We start from the raw sequence: 13,681 nt of genomic DNA on the forward strand, positions 1-13,681 counted from the left end.
TTGGATATGAGCGTTTAAGCAGTGTGAATAATATTTTCGAATAGTCCACTATGTGATCACACTGCAACAAGTCCTAGCCTTATCAACAATGCATACATGTTATTGCCTTGCACTCTGCGCAGTCACACATGGGCATCAGAAAAAAAATGCACAACATAATTGAGCAAATGATAAATCTAATCATGCACTCCGTGTGAGAAAAACAACGAATTTATACGCTGTTGTCGTAATTTGATTCCATAATTGTGCAACGGGAGGAGTTATATGGAAACAGTACCCTCAGAATTTTCTGTCTCGTATTTGTGCTCTGTAATTATCATGATTAAATTTTCCTAGTAATTATCGGTCTATACATTGAGAGGGTGTCTGCAAGACATTTACAGATGAATATATCGAAATCATCACTCCGGATATCGGATACTCTAAAATGTATGTTAACAATATTTCATTGCAAATTTCGAATGTTCATGTATTTCGGTTTGTCTTCCAGATATTTTTAGCTTGGCTCTTGATCAGCGGCATACAGAATCACTACCAAGATAAAGAAATTATGAAGGGAAAGAAAGAAGGGTGGCATATGATATTTTCTGAATATTATGTCAACATCGTTCAAAAAATTGATTGTTGCGAAAAAATCTCGAAATTTTTGCTCGCTCATTTCGCCATATCTAGCCCCCCCTTAACAAAATGTTTGGTTCATTACGCCACTGCACTTGATAATTTCAAGTCCAAATACATTTAAACATTGAGCGTGTCTTTATGCTATAGTCACCCCAGGGAAAATACTCAGACCGATCAAAATTATTACATTGTTGTAAATGGCAAACGATTGGTTAGATTACATTCGTTTTTGTTGGTGTGCCTGTGTCGCTTTGCAAACGCCGTTTCAGAAAGTTCTGTCAAAGGGTTTACGTATTTAGACTATCACTCCAAAAACTGGAGCTCCCTTCATCTGGGAAAATACTACCCCAGATGTACATAAAGTCACTTAGAAGCCTAAAAGTTTTAGGTACTTTCACTGAGTGAAATCAGGACCAGGTGGGTGTTTTATTGAAGTTGTCAGCACTGACTAAAATCCTTGGTTCTGATTGGCTGAAAGGCACTGGTATCTGATTGTTACTATGGCAGCTGTCAGAGAAAGCTAACTCGTCAGTGCTGTCAATTTTCATGAAACGGTCCCCTGGGCAAAACCCCCTAACATATAATAATTGAAACAATTAAAAAAAAACGGAAAAGATGACAAGCAACAAGAGTCGTTTTTCTTAAACCAAAATGTTCTGAATATTTTTTTTCAACTCTCAAAGATTAGTAGTAATACAAAACACGTATCAACAATTAGACAAGTATGTTCTTAAATTGACCTGGCATTTTCCATTACGCCTGCAACCGAAGTAAACATTATAAGGAAATTACAAATTGATGGAGAGGTTTGGGGTTCGATCCTTGGGTCACGTACTTCGGATGATGGGTTAAAAGTGACGTTAAAGAACGGCCCTACAAGTTAATGTTTACTTGATAAAGGTCTGTATAAGTTAAGTTAAATGCACTTAAACAAAATTGCATAAAGAGAGGGGAAATACAAAGTGGGAAAATTAGAGAGAGAGTCTAGAAAGAGAGGGAGAGAGAGTAAAAAAGCTTTCACCTGACATGCTTTAGGTCAGTTGAAACACGCATGGTGTCAATAGAAATTGAGACTTATTCATGGCTCTCTTCACAATTTTCCAGCTGAGTTTTCCCGCCACCTCTTGCAGTATAACTCGTCCGTATTGTATTCTTCAAAATTGGCGCTAACAATGACACGCCCAACCGTCGACACACTTCTGAAATTTGGCGGGAAAAGTCACAGGTTTGGTTAAAAGATAAGCGACCAAGCCAGCACGTGGCAAAACATCTACATGAAAATTAGCTTTTATTGGAAATATTTTGATGAAGCAATGTAAGCACGTAAGGTTCGTTCATCCTGTATGATTAAATTATGTGAAATTAACCTTTCAAAAATATAAACATGATCATGAAAGCTATTTACGGGTACCATTGCGAAGCGTTTGTTCCGTCAGATAACTCCATGTTCTGAGACCAGACTACAAAATATAGATAAATTATTGTAGAAAATAAGTTTATCCGTTTGAATTTATATTTTTGCACTTTTATAATAATTGGACACTTTAACCATCTTTATACCCAACAAGATGTACGAATTCAAACTCGCTTTTCTTGATTCTACCAAACCCTGTACAATACATAGTCTGACTGGCGTGACCTGGATGAGGCGCACTGAGGTATACTGTTTGTAATTCCTCCTTGATTGACAATATACAGTCGTCAACGGATTTTTGACAGGGTTTGCTAGAAATTTGTAAATTGTGACAAAAGTAATATATAGGTGAGGTGTCCGAATGAATTACTCTGGAGACAGGGACCCAAATTGGAATTTTGATCAACAAGTGGGGCTTCACTATACAGACTAACGCAAATAAAACTTGAAAAGGCCTACAAGACACAGGTCTTTGTACAGATTCAGACCCGTTAACTCGAGTGAAAGGTTTGCACAACAAAATGCAAATCAATTGCTTGTCTTGAAATGAATAGTATGGTTGCAATTGATAATTGGTCTGCTCCTTACAAACGTACCAAAACCACATATGAATTGATGTAAATGTACATAAAATTTGCAACGATTGCAATAAAGTTTCTCCAAGTTCTCAGTGATATTACGTTTAACTCGCTTACAATATCGGTATCAATCTAAGGATTTATTCAGAACAGAATGACAATCATACGTGTTTGATAAGGAACATTTTAAATACACAGTATGAAATTAAATAAAAACATGATAAAACAAAACATGTGTATAAAAATATATTGTAGTTCTTTTAAAATACTTTTTTCATGAATCTTCGTTTGTTGTTTTGCACGCATATGCACCAATTGTGACCAAATAGAAGAATTGATGATTCGGCATTCTGAAAGAGAGGTTTATAATAAGATATGTGGCAATATATATATCCCTTCAACCCAACTGACTAGTACCCTGACCAATCTAACTACAGCCTGAAGTGTTCCATAACACAAAGGAAGTAATACAATCACTAACAATATGTGAGACACCATGTGAGAAACAAATTTATATTGTATCGATCTCCGTTCAGCTTTATTCAATATAGGAAAGTGTCCATGCCATCATGCACAAGGAGAAAGTAATTTCTTAGCGCCGAACGTTGTGCAAATATTACATGCATGTTGTAAATCAATATAAGACAATGTGCATCCAAAATCAGCAATGGAGAAGTTCACATATTTTTTGAGATGGATGGCTGCACTGAAGGGTTTGAAAGATGAATGATGCTTTCGTTCTATGGCTGGTATTGTCGCTTCCCGGGGCATTTTTAGCTAAAAAGGCACTTTCAACATATGTGAAGATCCATCATCTCGGTGGGGATTAACTGCCATATAACATTCCAATTCTTCTTCGGCATTCTCTTTCAGGCAATATTCAGATTTAACTAAAATACATGTATTTGACGGAAAATGTACGATAAAAAAACCCGGATCCTATGGTATTTGCCAACATGATCATTATCATTATTTTGTCATACTGACAATGAAGTTAAACCACGTTGTTAAGTTATATACCTATGTCGATTATTTTCTATTGTTTATCTCAGGATGTTTTGTATCGCCATTCTGGCAATGACGTAATTCAAAATGACAGATACTGTATAGCAGATTAACATTCTTTTTACATCGCAGCCGGCTACACCTTTCTTTAACGCACTTTCACTTACATGTAGGTATAAGCTAGATTGTCAGCGATAAAGTCAGGAACGTTGCTTTTATTTCCATACATTTTTCATTTATCAGGAATATTTACATTTTACAAGTTGTCAAGCATATTTCATCCTCCGTTTACAAGTTCATTCATCCAACCGAGAGGACATTATGCGATGATTTTTTTTCCTTAAAAAACCTATTCTAAACACATTTGCTCCTTTCAAAACTGATAGAAATTCAGTTTTGATTCTACTATGAATGAATTTTGAAATCGTAGATAAAACAGAGAGAATGTAAAAACATTCTTTAGGATATAAATCCACATAAAAAATATGACTTCAAATGAAATACAATTCGCATTGTTCATCATCATGTGACACCATGTTACTCCAACAAGACCCACATAGAACATGAACAAAGAAATGCTATTAAAGTACATTTTGTTTTCTTTGTAAAGCTGAAATCAAAGAAAAGTAATCTAGTAAAAAAAACACACACGCAATTTCCAAGTATTAAGCCTCCCTTTTCTTACTTTCCCAACGTAAATCAGAGCGACATGCCAGGGGTTTGGTCAAGCGTTGCATATTAAGGTGAGACCTTTGGATAAACCTTTTACACTAAGCGACAAAAGCAAACACGCCGGGAGGGGATACTTAGAATGACCTCAAGTTCTAAGTTCAACTTTCACTCTATAAATTAATATCAAGAAAGGAAGAGGAAGAAATAGGAGTAATGAATGACAAGAACCTTTCCCAATTTATTACCATATCCACTTAACTTAATTGGCAGAATTGGACGGTGCAACGGTAGGCCTATACGCGGTTTACCCAATGAATGAACCATTCTTCGACAATTCATATTTAAGAACCGAACATGGTTTTTGCAATACGTAGGTTGATGTCATATGGAATAGACATTACACAAATCTGGTTAAGTTGACATACATAACATGCGCTATATCTTGTAGTATCGAGGAGTACTTTAACATCACAACAATATATCGCTGGATATTACATGTGTTCATGTATACGCGGACCTGCGGATCATTTGTAAAATGGTGTATGCAGTAATAGAGAGCGCTGTCCCTCGGGCCATGGTAGATCGCTTTCCTCGAATGAATACACTTGATGATGGTCATGACCATTCCTCGTTTAGCTATGATTTATCGGAGAAAATGATTGCGCATATTTTGCTATCAACGGTTAGGTAGCCGATTTTGGTTAAGTTTATCTATAACTCTGGCAACTGTTTATTTCACTCTTCATTAACAGATTCAGGGTCAATTATTGTCGGATGTTTTTATTAAACAAAGTCCGTTTTATCCACCATTTTCCATTTGAGCTGTGTTTCTCTGCCAGTTAAAATCAAAGAAAGTTGCCACAAGTTGTAAACTGGTCAGACGATAAATACTGATGCAATGCTTTTCACAACCATGACGATTTGCAATATCTTATGAAATATTGGAATTTATCATATAGAGTATATCTCAGCCAAAAATTAACTGGCCTTTGGGATGAAATAAAACCATGTATCAAAAGCATGCTAAATAGCTATGATTTTGAAGAAATTCAATAAAGCAGCACACAATTCGCGTTCCATACTCAACCCCAGAGAGACTCAATCGCTATCACGATGAACCACACGCACCGACCATCTTAGACAGACACATTAATGACATTAGTGTGAAACAAACTATAATTGAGTTGTGACTGCGTGGATATAACACAATTTGATTTCCTTGCAAGGTTACACATCTCATTGACCTATATCATGCATTAAAATGTCAGCACAATTCAAATCTTTATTGTATGGTAGCGGTGAAGGTAATGTATGAGATGAATAGACTTACCATTTCCGCATGAGCTCTTGACGGCTAGCAGCAGGATGGGGATGAACGTGATTAGTGGATTACAGATTCGAGTTCTGATATACATGTTGAATTGATCTTCTTCCAGAAGTTATACGTTCCTCAAGAAAATATTCACTTTGTTGAAAAATTAAGTCTGTATTGCGTTTATTTCGAATCTAATCGAAAAAAATACGAAGTTCATATCTTCTCCTGATTTTGCAGCAGGCCTAGTCAACCCTGGTCGTGAACAACATCGTAGAAAAGTCGAAAAAGTGTGCTAAATATAGTTCCTAGTCACGTGTCACTGTAATTCCCGAATAGAACGTCACGCGAATATCCACAAAATGCAACAAAAAAGCTTCAATGTTTAATTTCTCGCAATACAAAAGTCAGAATTTACATTTTTTTCAAAATGATTACAGGAATATAAACCATTAAATACCGTATGAAGAAATTAAACCTCAATCTTTCGAAAGATCCGAAATCTAATAGGATGTCTTAATTATTGGACTCTAAGTGAGATGTATTTTGTGCGACTTTCTGACAAAATGGACGATAAGCAAGCCCTCCCTGTAAATTTTTATTATCACGTGTCTGAAATTAACTTATTTTGAATTTTCGACACAACTATCCAAAATGATACAATCCGCAAAAAACTGCCAGTATCGAAACAATGTTGCTAGCAAAAGACGCGTAGCGGAGTAGCATTAAGTAACAAGGCAAAATACTTTCGGATATCGGTGTTCGTTGAGTGCAGAGAGAGAGTGGCGAATCTTTCGAAGACATGCACGGCTACACTTCAATCCAAACAATCGTCGTCGAGGTCATTATCTGTATGGTTCCGAGCGAGCGGTTATCACGATGGAATTTTATCGCGGGATATATCAATCTGCTAAAAACACATAGGGAATCTAAAGTCAGGTACGGCCTCAACCACGTGTTCTATCCCGTGCAAATAGTAACCCACCTCTTCGTGCATTGGTGTATCTTGTTAGCTATGTCAATACGCGAAGGGCACTGAAAGAGATAGTTCGCGGGATCAGCTTTTTTCCAGACTCGCGTCCCGACTGAATCCGTCTGCCGATTTACTCTCTCCAGATTTAATTGAAATCGCTGGAATACAGCCCCTCCTCAATGGGTATCCATTTTACCGTTCACGTCATTGGAACCAATCAGTGCGGCCTTGAACGTTATCTGAAAGAGGCAAAATAAATATGGAATCAAATATGACTGGGTTAATTCGTATGTCATTAGAGGATTTAAACTGACATTCAATAGGAGTGTATTAATCAAGACGATTAACATCCGAGACAATATCATACATCAAGGACACGAAATTGAAAACTGATGAATGTGATTTTTAAAAATAGATACTGTATATTATTTTTTACCGCTTTGAATTAGACTGAATGATCAACCTTCATAGCGCAAGTCACATACAATAAATCAAATTTCAATGTTTAATGAAAGTGTTGTCGAGACTTACTTTTCTTTCATCTTGTGGAGAAAGGTTGCGTTTAATCAAGAAACTTGTGCATACATTTACATTTTTTTTTCTTTCAAAATTGTACATGTATAAAACATACAAATTAGCTATTGCTTAAGAGACTGTGTAATTTGATACGATGGCCATACAAGGGTCATGCGTTCGAATCCCAGCCTTGACGTTATTACCTTTAGCAAGAAAATTCATCCATATTGTGATGTAATCAACCCATATGAGGATAATGGATACCCAGCATGGCACTGGTAAGCGGGGGTGCTAGGGCTGCTGGAGCGCCCTCCCCCTATATTTGCCTGGGGTTGCTGCATGTGATGTACACCATAAGCAGTTGCCCCTGGAAAATAATGCGATAAGTAAATGTATGCTAAAAAGTAGAATTTTCAGTAAAATTACCTTTATTTTGTATTGAAACCCCCTTTCTTTTGCTTCACATTTTTTTTCCTAACGGAAATCATCTTCATTTTGTAGTGAAAACTGTTTGTTTTGCCTGTCAATTTTTTATTTTTCCAAACTAGCACCCCCTTTGAAAAAATCGTTCCCAGGGCCATGGTTACCAGCAGGAATAATTCCTTAAATGTTCATTGATTTAAACGGGAGCTTGAGCTATAACCTGGTCAATAATGACAGTGCACCTCGCTTTATAGAAGTCTATTGTTAGTAACATTATTAATACTATGAATATTATTATCATTATCATTATCAATATCATTACTATTAAGATTATAATTATTATTATTGTCATCATCACCATCATCATCATCATCATCATCATCATCATCATTATCATCATCATCATCATCATTATCATCAAAACCACTATTTTATACTGTTATCAATATCATGCGTTTGTTCATGACATCTGATTCTGAGTAAAATCGGAAATTAGGTTATTTGTACTCAGCAAATACTTTAATGCATCTTACTTGTATTGCCGAGGAAGAGAGAAATGAATGCAAACAAACCACAAGCAGGCAATTGGCGCCACCTTAGGGGTCACACTGGTTGGTCAGTGTTCAAGAGTGTTAGATGCACGGTGGTCACCCGTTCGGTCGGTCAGTCAGGCAATTAAGGTATGTTGTTTGAGTACGAAAATATGAAAGAGGGTGTGACATAGACTGAAGCCATAATTTGCCATGGCAGGTTTTGAAAAGGACATTTTCTTTTTACATATCAAAATGTATGACAAGATTGTTTTTAATATTCTTTATTATGGAACAGTGATATGAATTAATGAATTGTTGCTATTCCACTGCAGGAAATAATAGTGGCAATCAAGAATTATTTATGCATGCATGTTAGCCTAACATGTGTTATGCACTGTTTAACATGGGCCTAGCTGTCATACATAAATACAAGAGGTTAAAAAAATAATACACAATAGTTGGAGGAGCTGAATTTTCAACTGAAATTGAAGGTGGGTGTGTATAGGCCCATACCCGCCATACAATAAAACCTGGTCACAACGCCCGAACTTTGCTGGAGCGTTCCTTAAATAGTAGGGAGAGGGGCCGAATAAATTTCTATAACGTTCGTCACCGCGCACAAAACGAGGAAAACATCTAAAACACAGGCGGTGCACTGCCGAAGCCGTTGATTAACGTTAGGGAGCGGTAGCGAAAGTTGGTTTAGCGGTGACGCGAGCGTCGATAGAGCGGCGTTCTGCGCCTGCAGCCGTTGGTTCGGCGAGGGTTTAAAGTTGGTTTAGCGGCATACCGCTTTTGACTGCGGAGGTCATCAACAGATCGCTTTGATAGAAGTTTTGATAGATTTTCGGATTGAAGTTGAAAGTTCATCAAATTCTGGTTCCGCTCTGACACCTTCATACCAACGCCAAACCAAAGTTCATCATCGCCATGGGTCGCTGCTTCAACGCCCGACACCTTTCCAGCAATTCCATGTCCGCTTGCAAAACGCTTAAAATCGCTCTACCTAAATTTGTGCAACGTTTAATCACCGCCCGGGTAAAGCAGGCAAAGCAGTGATAGTCTAGCGTTCAGAACTTCTGCGTTGGCCTAGCAGACCCAAGCGTTCATGAACTAGCGTCTAGCGGTGCCAAACTTTGACTGGGCGTTGTTAGAGCGGCCGGAGCGGAAAATTGCCTACTCCTCACCGCTCGCAATAGTTTGTGCAGCTCAAAACCTTCGGAGCGGTAGGAGGGACTATTGGCGATGGTCGAGCGTTTAAAGCGTTTTTTGTTCACGGTGGTGGACGGCAACGAGCGGTGAGGATTTTTTTTTCATCGCTCCAGGAACGCCCCAGCAAAGTTCTGGCGGTGTAACCAGGCCTTTAGGGTCAAATACTCTTTCAGTTCGAACATAATAAGAACTTGTTAGAGATTACAGAGCGAAAAGTTGAGATTACCGTAATCATCTTTCTCCAACTTACAACTTCGTAATATTTAATTCCTGACTGAAACAAGTATGAAAAACACTCCGTTTTTTTCTTTTAGATGAGGGTGAGAATTCATGTCAACAAGACAGATCGAGATTTTCTTGAAATGTTCCTTATTTCCCCCTACAGATCACGCATGGCCGATGACAAATGGATGAATGTAGTCTGATGGGCCTTGATAGAGATTAAAAATTAAAGAGAAAGACATTTTGATACATCACTGAGTGTCCTTCGTCGGAAAATATCCCTGCAAAAAGACTTTGAAAGTCACACGGGAAGGAATCATGAAATAAATATAATCATAATGTTAAGCTAGTTTGTTATCAGACAATGATTTATTTTACTCGATGATAGCATTATTAATATATGCCTATCTTTAATTCTATTTCTTGTATTTCTAATAAAGGAATAAATCCTATTTAAGGGTGACAATTCACCTCAGCCATGTCTTACCTCCTTTAAATGTTGTGCATCACTTGGCCTCTAAATGGGGTGTCAAAGAAAGTATAGCAAATCAGCCGTCAAGAAATGCAAACTTATCTTTGAAATTCAGACGCAGTCCTCTTTTAAATTAGTTTTACCCACACATCGTAGTTTCTTAATATGTATATCATAATGGGCATCAACTAAAATGGGAGGAGCTATATTTTCCAAAAAAAAAACGTGATAAAGCTTCGAATTATCAATTCATTGTGTATAAATAAAATCAGAAGTAACACTTTCATAATAGTTTACACTGTCATAATATGACAGACTACTCTTTTGGGGGAGGGATGGGGTGGGAGAGAATTGTTGCCGGGGGCGGGGAGAGGAGAAGTTCCTTTCTATGCCACTAACAGCACTGCCTGACATTGGGATTTCTAATTTTTGTCTCTTTTTCCCCAAAAGTACCCCTAGACAAAATAAATGGAGACGACACTGTTATTTCAAGCTTAACGTGAATTGGGAGGTTGTTGGTCAACCACAGTGGCTTGACATATTTGACAATACGTTTACCCACAATCCTCAGAGACCTTGAATCGATGCGATGTGGGGAAAAACTAACCCCTTTTTATCCGTCATGTCAACCCATTTAAAAGGAATCATTACCTGGACGTTTGGCCAGTCAAATTTTGTGCGTAGCACTGGCACGAAAATTGTATTTAAGACAAAGCGAGACAGCCGCGAGGAAATGAATGGTGATTGATAGAGGCTTGGGCAGACGTAGCTTTTTACAAACTTTTTGTTTATGACTATAAGTATTACTATTGTGACTCTCCGAAGTCTCAGTAAAATATGCATACATTGATGAGATAGGATGTTTGTTAGCTGTCATTAAAAAAAAAGAAACATTGTTTACAGACTTTTGTTGAAGGGACATGGTGACAAAAATGAATAATTTAATTGTGATATGTACTTATTTTACAATATAGTGGTATTCATAATAAAAAACACTTCTCCTGTTCATAACATTTAAATACCGGTCCAAGCTTTATCCAAAAAGGTCATTACTATTTCTTTCCCCTACTCTCCCTTTTCCATTCTATTCCTTTTTATTCACATTAAATTTCCCCACTTTCCACTCTTCTCTCTCCCTCATTTTCTCCCTTCTTTCCTTATGTTTTATTCCTTCTTCTATTTTTCTCTCTTCATGCGAACCTCCTCCCCCCCTCAATGTCCACCTTTAAATTCCATTTCTCCATCACGGGAAGATTGTGTCTGTCCTTGTTCTGTCCCCCATCATTTCGTTTATAACTCAATTTTCAAGATGCCACCTGCTTGATGGCTCGGTGCGCTGGTGGGTGTGTTCACATAAGATTTCGGACTTTTCATATTACAAATACCTAAATCCATGAAGCATTTGAATGCATTGGCTAATTTTACTGTCACGATTTGCACCGCGATGTTTAATAAAACTATGGTCTTAATCGCAGTGTGATCGTATCGGATCGTATCACATTAGTCATGGTAATCGTGCCAATCATAGAAAAAAAATCGTATAATTTTTTTGATCGGTTAATTTGTTTCTTGATCAGTGATGGAAAGCCAATGTTATTCCGTAAACGTGGTAACCAAACTGTTGAGAGTCTGTGCACCTTCTTCGTTTGTTACCCCCCCCCCCTACATGCCCTACGCACACACTTTTAAAATACTGGAAAAACACGACAATATTATTTCGCCTGATCGCTCTCATGCCATCAACGGTTTCCATTTGATAGTGTGGGTTTTAATCGTGATAATATGACTACAATAAGCTATTTTAAAAAGCAAATTTCTCTTTTTCATCTAACAGATATATAATAACAATTCTGATTATCATGGCTGGATTACTGTGGGTTTAATCTTCTCCAAGTCCAAGAATATTGACATTAGTGTTTATATTTATACATTATAAAATATTATAAATTTAAATCGGACCAATCGCTACTCTCTGGTGAAAAAGTATATTGCCTATTTTTCATCACTAGTGACAAAAACGATGAACTAAGTTTCAATATTATTATCGCAAGGTTCATGCAATAAGAATTATGTTGAGTTACAATGTATTAATATAAGATAAACAATTGGATTTGTTTAACAAATTTTCGGCATTACTCCTATTTGTTTAAGATCAGTATGCTCGATCTGTAATGAAAATCATAAGATCAGTATGCTCGATCTGTATGAAAATCATAAATCATAAGTCAGAAAAAATTGGAACCAGTGGGATTCGAACCTGCCATCTACTGCTTACCGGTAAGTTCTTTATTTCTTTCTGTTGATTTCTCTATCACTTTCGATCTCCCACTCCTTTATCTCCCCTTCTCTCTCTCTCTTTCTTTTCTCCTTCTTGTTCTTGTTATTCTTCTTCTTCTCCTCCTCCTCCTCCTTCTTCTTCTTCTTCGCCTTCTTCTTCTCCTTCTTCTTTTTTACCTTCTTCTCTCTTCGCGTGACATCCTTACCACTTCTTCCCCTATCTGTGCTTCTGTCTATCTTCCCCTCTCGCTCTTCCCCCACGCATCCCCTCTGCCTCTCTCTCTCTCGTGCTCCTTGTCAAAATTGACGTAACGCTGTACATCTACCTTGCAGCTGGATCACGTGCCGAACATCTTCCCAAGGTTGTTTAAGATTTGATCAACGAAATGTGAAACTATATTGACTAAAAATGTGCGATATACGAGCATGAAACAATCAAGGTTGCTGCTGCAGTTTTTCATACATTGCTAATCTGATAATTATCATATCTTTCTTAAAAATTTACCGTTGTATTGGATTTGATTATAAGGTAAAGTGTAATCATCGGCATGCCCATAATTAAATGCACCTTTCCCTACTTGTCTTTCATCGCAATTAACAGGCTTACACTTCATAAAGCTGCTAATAATTACAAATTGAATTTTCCACGAAAGTATATTCTAGTCTTCATTAGATATTAAACTATTATTTAGTTTTATTTTCATGTAGTGTCCCCTCCTTTCTATCTACTTTATCTGTATGGGTAGCATATATAACAAAATCTAATCGGAAACGATTGCTGTCTGTGTGGTACAGGGTGTGTACGAATGTGTATACATGTATACGATTTGCAGACTTGGATATGAAGTTTGCAACAACACCGTGCCAATTTATAATTGATTGTTCGTAAGATGAATAAAATCACTGTCATTGTTTAGATTATTATGACCCATTTCGTTTTCCTAAAACAATATCCAATGCCCTCGACTCCGTTCCCCTCAGGATTTATATCCGCATTTGAAGTACTTGAGTGGTCGGAACAGACATGGATGGACGATACGAAGAGGGAGAGTCAAGGAGGGACGGGGGAGGATATGAAGAGGGAGAGTCAAGGAGAGACAGAAGAAGATATGGAGAGGGAGAGTCAAGGAGAGACAGAGGAAGATATGAAGAGGGAGAGATAAGAAGAGACAGACTGACAAAGGAAGATATGGAGAGGGAGAGAGTCAAGGAGAGACAGAGGAAGATATGAAGAGGGAGAGTCAAGGAGAGACAGAGGAATATATGGAGAGGAAGAGTCAAGGAGAGACAGAGGAAGATATGAAGAGGGAGAGTCAAGGAGAGACAGAGGAAGATATGGAGAGGGAGAGTCAAGGAGAGACAGAGGAAGATATAAAGAGGGAGAGACGGAGGAAGATATGGAGAGGGAGAGTCAAGGAGAGACAGAGGAAGATATGAAGAGGGAGAGTCAA

General features: G+C 37.5%; 1 long non-coding RNA gene across 1 annotated transcript in view; it reads right to left on the reverse strand.

The window, feature by feature from the left end:
* LOC121427808 overlaps window positions 1-13,681 on the reverse strand; it is a 41,992-nt gene that overhangs the window by 8,425 nt on the left and 19,886 nt on the right. The window contains exon 2 of the long non-coding RNA XR_005971717.1: window positions 5,621-6,814. This is a non-coding gene — a long non-coding RNA (uncharacterized LOC121427808). The remainder of the gene's footprint in view (window positions 1-5,620; window positions 6,815-13,681) is intronic.

This window comes from Lytechinus variegatus, chromosome 14 (genome assembly GCF_018143015.1).
Source record: "Lytechinus variegatus isolate NC3 chromosome 14, Lvar_3.0, whole genome shotgun sequence".
In the NCBI taxonomy this organism is placed as follows: Eukaryota; Metazoa; Echinodermata; class Echinoidea; order Temnopleuroida; family Toxopneustidae; genus Lytechinus; species Lytechinus variegatus.